This window comes from Hypanus sabinus, chromosome 10 (genome assembly GCF_030144855.1).
Source record: "Hypanus sabinus isolate sHypSab1 chromosome 10, sHypSab1.hap1, whole genome shotgun sequence".
Lineage (NCBI taxonomy): Eukaryota > Metazoa > Chordata > Chondrichthyes > Myliobatiformes > Dasyatidae > Hypanus > Hypanus sabinus.
In genome coordinates this window covers 20,723,188-20,732,395 of record NC_082715.1, presented here as the reverse complement: position 1 = coordinate 20,732,395, position 9,208 = coordinate 20,723,188, and the positions used below count along the sequence as shown (strand labels likewise).

Here is a 9,208-nt window from a genome sequence, read left to right as displayed (position 1 = left end):
TCATAAAACCTTCTGGTCGGATAGCAGCATCTGGCATGTGCCTCATTAACCAAGTCTCAATGCAACAAACAATTGAGATCTGCCTCTGACACAGCAGTCTTGTCCTGGGATCGTCAATCTTATTTTCCAGTAACACTATATTCGCCAACATGATCCTGGGTAGAGGAGGCCCCATTACTCGGTGTGTCAGCCTGGTTTGATTTCTGCCTCTCCTGCCGTATTTCTGGCAATGGCATTCACTTTTAAAGGTGCTGCGCTTAACTGCTCCACAATGCTCTGCATTCAGTCATTGATCGTGAGATCTGAGGATCATTGATGTAATTTCATAGGCTGCAGATTGCAGTGAAAGTAATGGTCTTACGGGGGCTGGTGATCATGATTGTGAACTTCCTACAGTTCCATTTCAGGTGAAGTCTAAGAAGAGGAATAAGACAGATAGCACTGGATGAACACTGGATCAATTGGAAGGCTCAGGGGGGTGATAGATAGGACATATAGAGAGGTAATTACACCTAAGGTTCAAGACACGGGAAACTGCATGACAGTCAGGAGCAGGAAAGGGGTTAAGCAGCCAGTGCAGAATATCCCTGTATTGATCCCCCTCGACAACATTTTGGATACTGTTGGGGGGGGCTAGGAATGACCTAATGCAGGAAAGTCACAGGGTCTGGCACTGAGTCTGGATATGTGACTCTGAAGGGAAGGTGGGGTGAAGAGGCAAGCTGTGGTGATAGGGTATTCATTAGTTGGGGAACATAAAGGAGGTTCTGTGAACAAGAATGAGTTTCCCGAATGGTATGTTTCCTCCCAGGTGCCAGGGTCCATGCTATCTTGGATTGAGTCCTTAGGATTTTTAAGTGGGAACTTGAGCAGCCAGATGGTGTGGTCCAGGTAGGTACTAATTTCATAGGTAGGAAGGTTCTGCAAGGTGAGTTCAGGGAGTTAGGTACTGTTGTGATCTCAGGATTGCTACCTGAGGATGCTAGTGAGCCCAGAAAAAGGAAGATCATACAGTTTACAGCTAAGAAATTGATGTAGGAGGGAGGGCAGAAAACATTTGGATCACTGGGCTCTCTTCCAGGGAAGATGAGACCTATATAGAAGTGGCAGTTTGCACCTGAACTGGTGTAATATCCTAATGGTAAAGTTTGCTAGTGCTGCACAGGGTTGGGGGGGGATGGGTGGTGGTTAACTAGAGTTGCAGGGGGATGGGAACTAGAGTGCTAGAACAGATAGTGGAGAGATTATGGAGACAGATCTTGTTAAGACCTCAGGCAAAGTCAGGAGTCAAAGGGTTGAGCATGGTGCGACTGATGTTCAGAACTGCATATGCTTACCTCAGTGCTTGGTAAGTTGATGGAGAAGATCCTGAAAGGCTGAATTTATGAATATTTGGAGAGGCATAATATGATTAGAAATAGTCAGCATGGTTTTGTGAAAGGCAGGTCGTGCCTTACGAGCCTGATTAAATTTTTTAAGGATGTGTCTAAACACATTGATGAAGGTAGATCAGTAGATGTAGCGTATATGGGTTTCAGTAAGGCATTTGATAAGGTACCCCACACAAGGCTTATTGAGAAAGTAAGGAGGCATTGGATCCAAGGGGACATTGCTTTATAGATCCAGAACTGGCTCACAAAGAGTGGTTGTAGACAGCACGGAGGTCTGTCACCAGTGGTGTTATCTGTTCTGGGACCCTCATTCTTTGTGATTTTTATAAATGACCTGGATGAAGAAGTGGAAGGATGGGTTAGTAAATTTGCTGATGACACAAAGGTTGGAGGTGTTGTGGATAGTGTGGAGGGCTGTCAGAGGTTATAGTGGGACATTGATAGGATGCAAAACTAGGCTGAGAAGTGGTAGATGGGGCTCAACCCAGGTAAGTGTGAGGTGGTTCATTTTGGAAGGTCAAATATGATGGCAGGGTATAGCATTAATGGTAAGACTCTTGGCAGTGTGGAGGATCAGAGAGATCTTGGGGTCCGAGTCCATAGGACACGCAAAACTGCTGTGCGGGTTGACTCTGTGGTTAAGAAGGCATACAGTGCATTGGCCTTGATCAATCCTGGGACCGAGTTTAGGAGCTGAGAGGTAATGTTGCAGCTACTGTATACAGGACCCTGGTCAGACCCCACTTGGAGTACTGTGCTCAGTTCTGGTTGCCTCACTACAGGAAGGATGTGGCAACCACAGAAAGGGTGCAGAGGAAATTTACAAGGATTATTGCCTGGATTGGTGAGCATGTCTTATGAAAATTACTTGATTGAACTCAACCTTTTTTCCTTGGAGCGACGGAGGATGAGAGGTGACCTGATAGAGGTGTACAAGATGATGAGCCATTGATGGTGTGGATAGTCAGAGGCTTTTTTCCAGGGCTGAAATGGCTAGCATGAGAGGGCATCATTTTAAGGTGCTTGGAAGTAGGTACAGAGGAGATGCCAAGGGTAAGCTTTTTACACAAAGAGTGGTGAGTGCGTGAAAAGGGCTGTTGGTGAAGGTGGTAGAGGCAGATATGATAGGGTCTTTTCAGAGACTCCTGGACAGGTACATGGAACTCAGAAAAATAGAGGGCTATGGATAACCCTAGGTAACTTCTAAGTTAAGGACATGTTCGGCACAGCTTTGTGGGCCAAAAGGTTTGAATTGTGCTGTAGGTTTTCTATGTTTCTAAATCAGTGGTTACTTAAACTTTCCTAGATCAAAAAAAATACAGCAGTGTTCTATACAGAGAGCCTCATGAACAAGCTCAACCAGACAGGAAAAGGACACATTCTCTTACACACCATGGGTTGTGAGTAGCTACTCTGTTTAAGATTGGAAGTGGTAAGCTTAGAACAGCCTTTCTCAACCTTTTTGCCCTGGAGGAGCCCTTGAAATAATTTTCAGGTCTCAGGGAACCGCAGCTCATGGTACATTAGTGTGATCAGTAAGTTGTAGATATAATAATCCAAAAATGCTCTTTTGACTAGAGAATTTTTAGCTAACTTTTCTTGAAAAGCAGACAGGTAAGCTTAGTTTAACCTTCTTGAGATTAATCTCTTCTTTCCCTTTCATAAATTTTTAAAACTCCTAAGGCAAACATAATAAATTTCTATTAAACAACTGGCTTAAGCCAAAATGGAATTTAATTTTTCCAAAGGTAGGTTTGGTAGATTTAATTTAAATGAAGGTTGTAAATTGATTTTAATTAATGCTATTTACAACATGAAAATTTATAGACAACATTAAATATTAAAGCTACTAAAAACCTTAAGCCAAAGCAATATGAATAAAAATATAGCCTAAGATGCAATTTTATACAAGATTTTGAAAAAACATTTTCTTACTAAGTGATATGATCAGACTCAAGTATAGGCCTAGTATGTAAAACCTGTGCTTGCTTCTTGCTGCACAAATCCTCAATTCTGGGTCAAACTTGAGATAAGAGCATATGGATTTCACCTTCAACTGAAATGGGATGATTTCTATCCTTGCTCTTGATGCTTGTTGAGCAAGAAAAAGCTTGCTTACACATATAAGAAGTTGAAATCCAGAATTTGTCCAGGGGCTGTTCAGTAAATCTAATCTTGAGTGCCCAATCAAACTACAGCTCACAAAGTTTTTCCTCTTCTCTCAAAGTCATGTTCTCAGGCTGAGCAGAAGATTAAGAAAAAAGGGTCCCTCACCCAGTCATACACTTGTTGCAAGGAAGGAAAAATACTGTTCCATTTATACTGCCATTCTTCTAGGTGGCTTTCAATAAGACTCAAGACCTTCTGATATCCTTCCTCACTTTCAAGCCCAAGCAGCAGTGGAAACATTTCAAAATTTCCTTTTAAAATACGATTTTTCCAAAGATACAATTTCCTTTTAAATCCAAGAATCTTGTCACTTGAAATCAAAACATTTTCTCCAGGGCCTTGCAGAGACTTGTTCAATTGGTTTATACGATGAAAACTGTCTGCTCAGTAGGCTAGTTTCTGCAGCAATTCTTCATCTTCAAAGGACTCAGCAACATCTGGCCTACTGTTTTCTTGAAAGTACTGTTGCAATTCACTTTACAGCTCAAACACCCTGTTGAGAACTCATCTGCTAAACCACTGAATTTCTGTGTGGAGCAGGAGATTACTGTGCTCTTTACCCCAGTTTTCACAGTTATTTAAACATTCTCTAGTGAACTGGTCTTGTTAAATGAAGTTAACCATTTTTGTAGTATCAGCCAGAACTTTTTTCATTTCACCTCCAAGAGTTATTGGCATCAGCACCTCTCTGTGAAGTAAGCAGTGTGTTGTGACAATGCCAGGATTTTTTTAACAAGAGAAACAAATCCTTTCATGGAGCAGAAGATTGATAAGGCACCATCAGTTCAAATGCCAACACAGTTCCTCCAAGACAGACCTTTTGTTTCCAGATGTGAAGACGGAACATTAAATATATTTTCATCTTTGCTTATTTCCAGCAGCTCTTTGCAACAGAAAAAGTTTTCTTGAATTTGCCATCATTTACAAATCTTAGCTACAACATGACATTTGTTGGTGAAATCTGTTGACTCATCAACCTGGTTAGAGAATCTAACATTTTTCAGTTTATCACATAAATCCTCTTCAGCATCTTGTGACATCTAATCAATAGGTCAACTTGTACTGTTAGAGAGTGAAACTTTTTCAATTTCTCGTACTACATCTTGTGCTAGCATTTTACCCATTATAATTTTGGATGCTCCAATTTTCTACTACTACACCAGTAGAGTTTGTTCGCTCCCATAAGTCTGTCAACAGAGCATAAGGGGAAATTTGGGGAGGTAATTCAGGAGAGAGAGGCTGATGTTACAGCCCAAGATGGGTGAGTCCATTCAATGCTTGGAAAAGGCACTTCACACTCCCCAACAATTTGCCGTCCTCCCCTCAGTGCAATACAGCACTCACCAATTATCAATGGCCTCCCCAAAAGCTGAGAGTGGACTCAACCAAATAAACACAGTCCTATAATGCACTACCATACTGGGTTGAGAGACCTCTAATGAGATTGCTAATGGGGCTGCTCATTCACTGTCCACCATTGCTAGTGCTAGTATCACGCAGAGTTCAAAAACCCATGCTTATTTTTTTTAAATCATGATCTCTCGTGGAACACCTATTGAGAAACTCTGGCTTAGATAGAGAAAACTGTTGTAAACTGCCTAAAATTTATACACAGGAACATATGCCTGTCCACAAAGGGAACATTCCTTACCAGGAAGATCTTCAGGAATGATCTCATGGTCTCTTCTGAAGCAGGTTTATATTGAATTCTCCAATTTCCGGTAATTCCCTCCCCCTCCCCCTTCCCCTATCCCAGGTCCCTCTCTGCCTCTCTCCCCTTTCAACTTTCTGCTTCTTTATCTCTACAGTTCTTTCATGCTTATCTCCTCCCCCCTTTACCTTTCCTCTGATTGGTTTTCCACCTGGCACCTCTAGGCCCTAACCCCTCCCCTATCTCTATTACTGGGCTTCGGCCCTCTCTCCCCCCCCCCCCCCCATTCCTGATGAAGGGTCTCGGCCCGAAATGTTGGCTTTTCTCACGGATGCTGCCTGACCTGCTGAGCTCTTCCAGCGTTGTGTTCCTATTCTTTGATCCACAGCATCTGCAGTTGTATTTTTGTGTTTTAACAGGGATTTCTGTTTTGCATTTGAATGAGTTTTGGCAGCAGCAATTCAAGACAGATTTTTCCTGAATGCAGTCAAGACGGACAATTTGGTTTGGCAGAAGAAGATCACAATTCAGGACAGGCTGCTGACCACAAGCGGACATTTGTGTAAATGTTGAGATTTCATGTCTCCTGTCTCTTACTAGCATGTAGTTGTAATTATTACAGTATAATAATTCAGAGGCTGGAATGTAGGATTCGACTCTTTGGAGCAATCGTTTCATTGGAGCTGAGGGTGCATCATTCAAGTATAACAACCATGTAGCAATTGCAGGCTAGCGGCAATTGTTTTGTTTTGATCTTAGATTAGTCTTGATGTGGTTTGGAGGCTTATGTGCCTCAGTGACCCAGAGAGCTATGTTGGTTGGAGTCAGGGCTTTTACTTATACTTTTAGTAGGGTCACGTATGCCAAACAGGTCAAAAGGTAGAGGCCAGAATAAGAATGGTCCACTGGTCATAGAGTCATAAAAAGTACAGCACAGAAACAGGCCCTTTGGCCAATATAGTCCATGCCAAAACCATTTAAACTACCTACTCCCATCGACCTGCACCAGGACCATAGCCCTCCATATCCTGTCCCTGTCTCCACCTGTCTCCATCCATGTCCCTATCCAAACTTCGCTGAAATGTTGAAATCAAGCTCACATTCACCGCTTGTGCTGGTAACTTGTTCCACACTCTCATGACCCTCTGAGTGAAGAAGTTTCCCCTTATGTTCCCCTTAAACTTTTCACATTTCATCCTTACCCATGACCTCCGGTTGTAGTCCCACCTAACCTCAGTGGAAAAAGCTGCTTGCATTTACCCTATATATACTCTTCATAATTTTGTATACCTCTATTGAATCTCATCTCAATCTTCTACATTCTATGGAATAAAGTCTTAACTTATTCAATCTTTCCTTACAACTCAGGTCCTCCAGACCCGGCAACATCCTTGTAAATTTTCCCTGTACATTTTCAACCATATTTACATCATTTACATCATTTACATCATACATGACCAAAACTGCACACAATACTACAAATTAGACCTCACTAACTTCTTATACAAAGTCAACATAACATCTCATCTCATGTACTCAATAACTTGATTTATGAAGGCCAAAAGCTTTCTTTACAACCGTATCTATCTGTGACTTCACTTTCATCGAATGATGGACCCATGTTTCCAGATCCATTTGTTCTACACATTCCTCAGTGTCCAAACGTTCACTGTGTAAGACCTATCCTGGTTGGTCCCACCAAAGTACACTTCGTACAACACCTTACACTTGCCTGCATTGTTCCATCTACCATTTTTCAGCCCATTTTTCCAGGTAATCCAGATCCCTCTGCAAGCCATGATAGCCTTCCTCACTGTCCACTGTACCACCAATCTTGGTGTCATCCACAAATTTGCTGGTCCAGGTCATTGATTTAGATGACAAACAACAACAGGCCCACCACTGATCCCAGCAGAAAACGTCTCCCGGCACAGAGGCTGAAATCTACTACCACTCTCTGGTTTCACCCACAAAGTCAATGTCTACTCCAACTGACTACCTCATCTTGAATGCCGAGCAACTGAACCTTCTTGACCAACCTCCCAAGCCGGACTTCGTTAAATGCCTTGTTAAAATCCATGTGGACAATATTCACTGCCTTACCTTCATCCAATTTCCTGGTAACTTCCTCAAAAAACTCTATAAATTGGTTAGGTATGACCTACAATACACAAAGCTATGCTGACTATCCTTAACCAGTCCATGTCTAGCCAAATACATGTATATCCCATGCCTTAGAATACCTTCCAATAACTTTACGACTACTGATGTCAGACTAACCAGCCTATAATTTCCTGATTTATGTTTAGAACCTTTCCTAAACAGCGAAACACCATTTGCTCTCTTCTAATCCTCTGGTACATCTCCTGTTGTAAAGGGTGATTTAAATATGTCTGCACTTGCCTCCTGTAGGGTCAGAGGGAACTGCTTGTCAGGCCCTGGGGATTCATCCACCCTGATTTGCCACGGGATGGCAAACACCTCCTTCTCTGTAATTTGTATAGGGTCCATGAATTTGATGCCACTTTGCCTCACTGCTACAGACTCTGTGTCTGTCTCCTAAGTAAATACGAATGCAAAATACTTAATTAAGATCTCTTTTGGCTCTATACATGGATTACCATTTTGATCTTCCTGAGGATCAATTTTGACCCTTACAATCCTTTTGCTCCTTATAGACAATAGGTGTAGGAGTAGGCCATTTGGCCCTTTGAGCCAGCACCGCCATTCAATGTGATCATGGCTGATCATCCACAATCAATACCCCATTCCTGCCTTGACTACGCTATCTTTAAGAGTATCTAACTCTTTCTTGAAAGCATCCAGAGAATTGGCCTCCACTGCCTTCTGAGGCAGAGCATTCCATAGATCTACAACTCTCTGGGTGAAAAAGTTTTTCCTCAACTCTGTTCTAAATGGCCTACCCCTTATTCTTAAACTGTAGCTTCTGGTTCTGGACTCCCCCAACATTGGGAACATGTTTCCTGCCTCTAGCATGTCCAATCCCTTAATAATCTTATATGTTTCAATCGGATCCCCTCTCATCCTTCTAAATTCCAGTGTATACAAGCCCAGTCACTCCAATCTTTCAACATATGACAGTCCCGCCATCCTGGAAATCAACCTCATGAACCTACGCTGCACTCCCTCAATAGCAAGAATGTCCTTCCTCAAATTTGGAGACCAAAATTGAACACAATACTCCAGGTGTGGTCTCAACAGGGCCCTGAACAACTGCAGAAGGATCTCTTTGCTCCTATACTCAACTCCCCTTGTTATGAAGGCCAACATGCCATTAGCTTTCTTCACTGCCTGCTGTAACTGCATGCTTACTTTCAGTGACTGATGAACAAGGACACCTAGATCTCATTGTACTTCCCCTTTTCCTAACTTGACACCATTCAGATAGCAATCTGCCTTCCAGTTCTTGCTACCAAAGTATACAGTATCTGTAGAACCCCTTTGAATTCTCCTTCAAACTTGTCTTCTAGGTCAACCTCATGCCTTCTTTTAGCCCTCCTGATTTCTTTCTTAAGTGTACTCTTGCATTTCTTATGCTTCATAAGCACCTCATTTTTCCTTCCTGCCTAGGCACTCCTTGTTTATTTAAACAAGTGCCTCAATATTTCTTGAAAACCAAGGTTCCCTACCACAGTGAACAGTAGGGCACTGAGGAACGTGGTAGAACAAAGGGATCTGGGCACACAGATCCATCATTCGGGGAAAGTGGAGTCACAGATGGTGGTGTCCCAATGGACACTTGCCAGTTCATTTCTGATACGATTGGCTTTTCTCCAACTTAGAATCTCGGCCCGCGGACCAGACCTATCTTTTTGCATACTTACTTTGAAACTAATGGCATTGTGATCACTAGATACGAAGTGTTCCCTTATAGAAACTTCTGTCACCTGCCCGGTCTCATTCCCTAGTAGCAGATCAAGTATCGCACATTCTCGCGTCGGGACTTCTATGTACTGATTAAGGAACTTTCCTGAAC

At 42.4% G+C, this 9,208-nt stretch overlaps 1 protein-coding gene across 2 annotated transcripts in view; it reads right to left on the bottom strand.

The window, feature by feature from the left end:
- Nucleotides 1–9,208, bottom strand: part of LOC132400489 (uncharacterized) — a 36,393-nt gene that overhangs the window by 19,882 nt on the left and 7,303 nt on the right. The window lies entirely within an intron of this gene.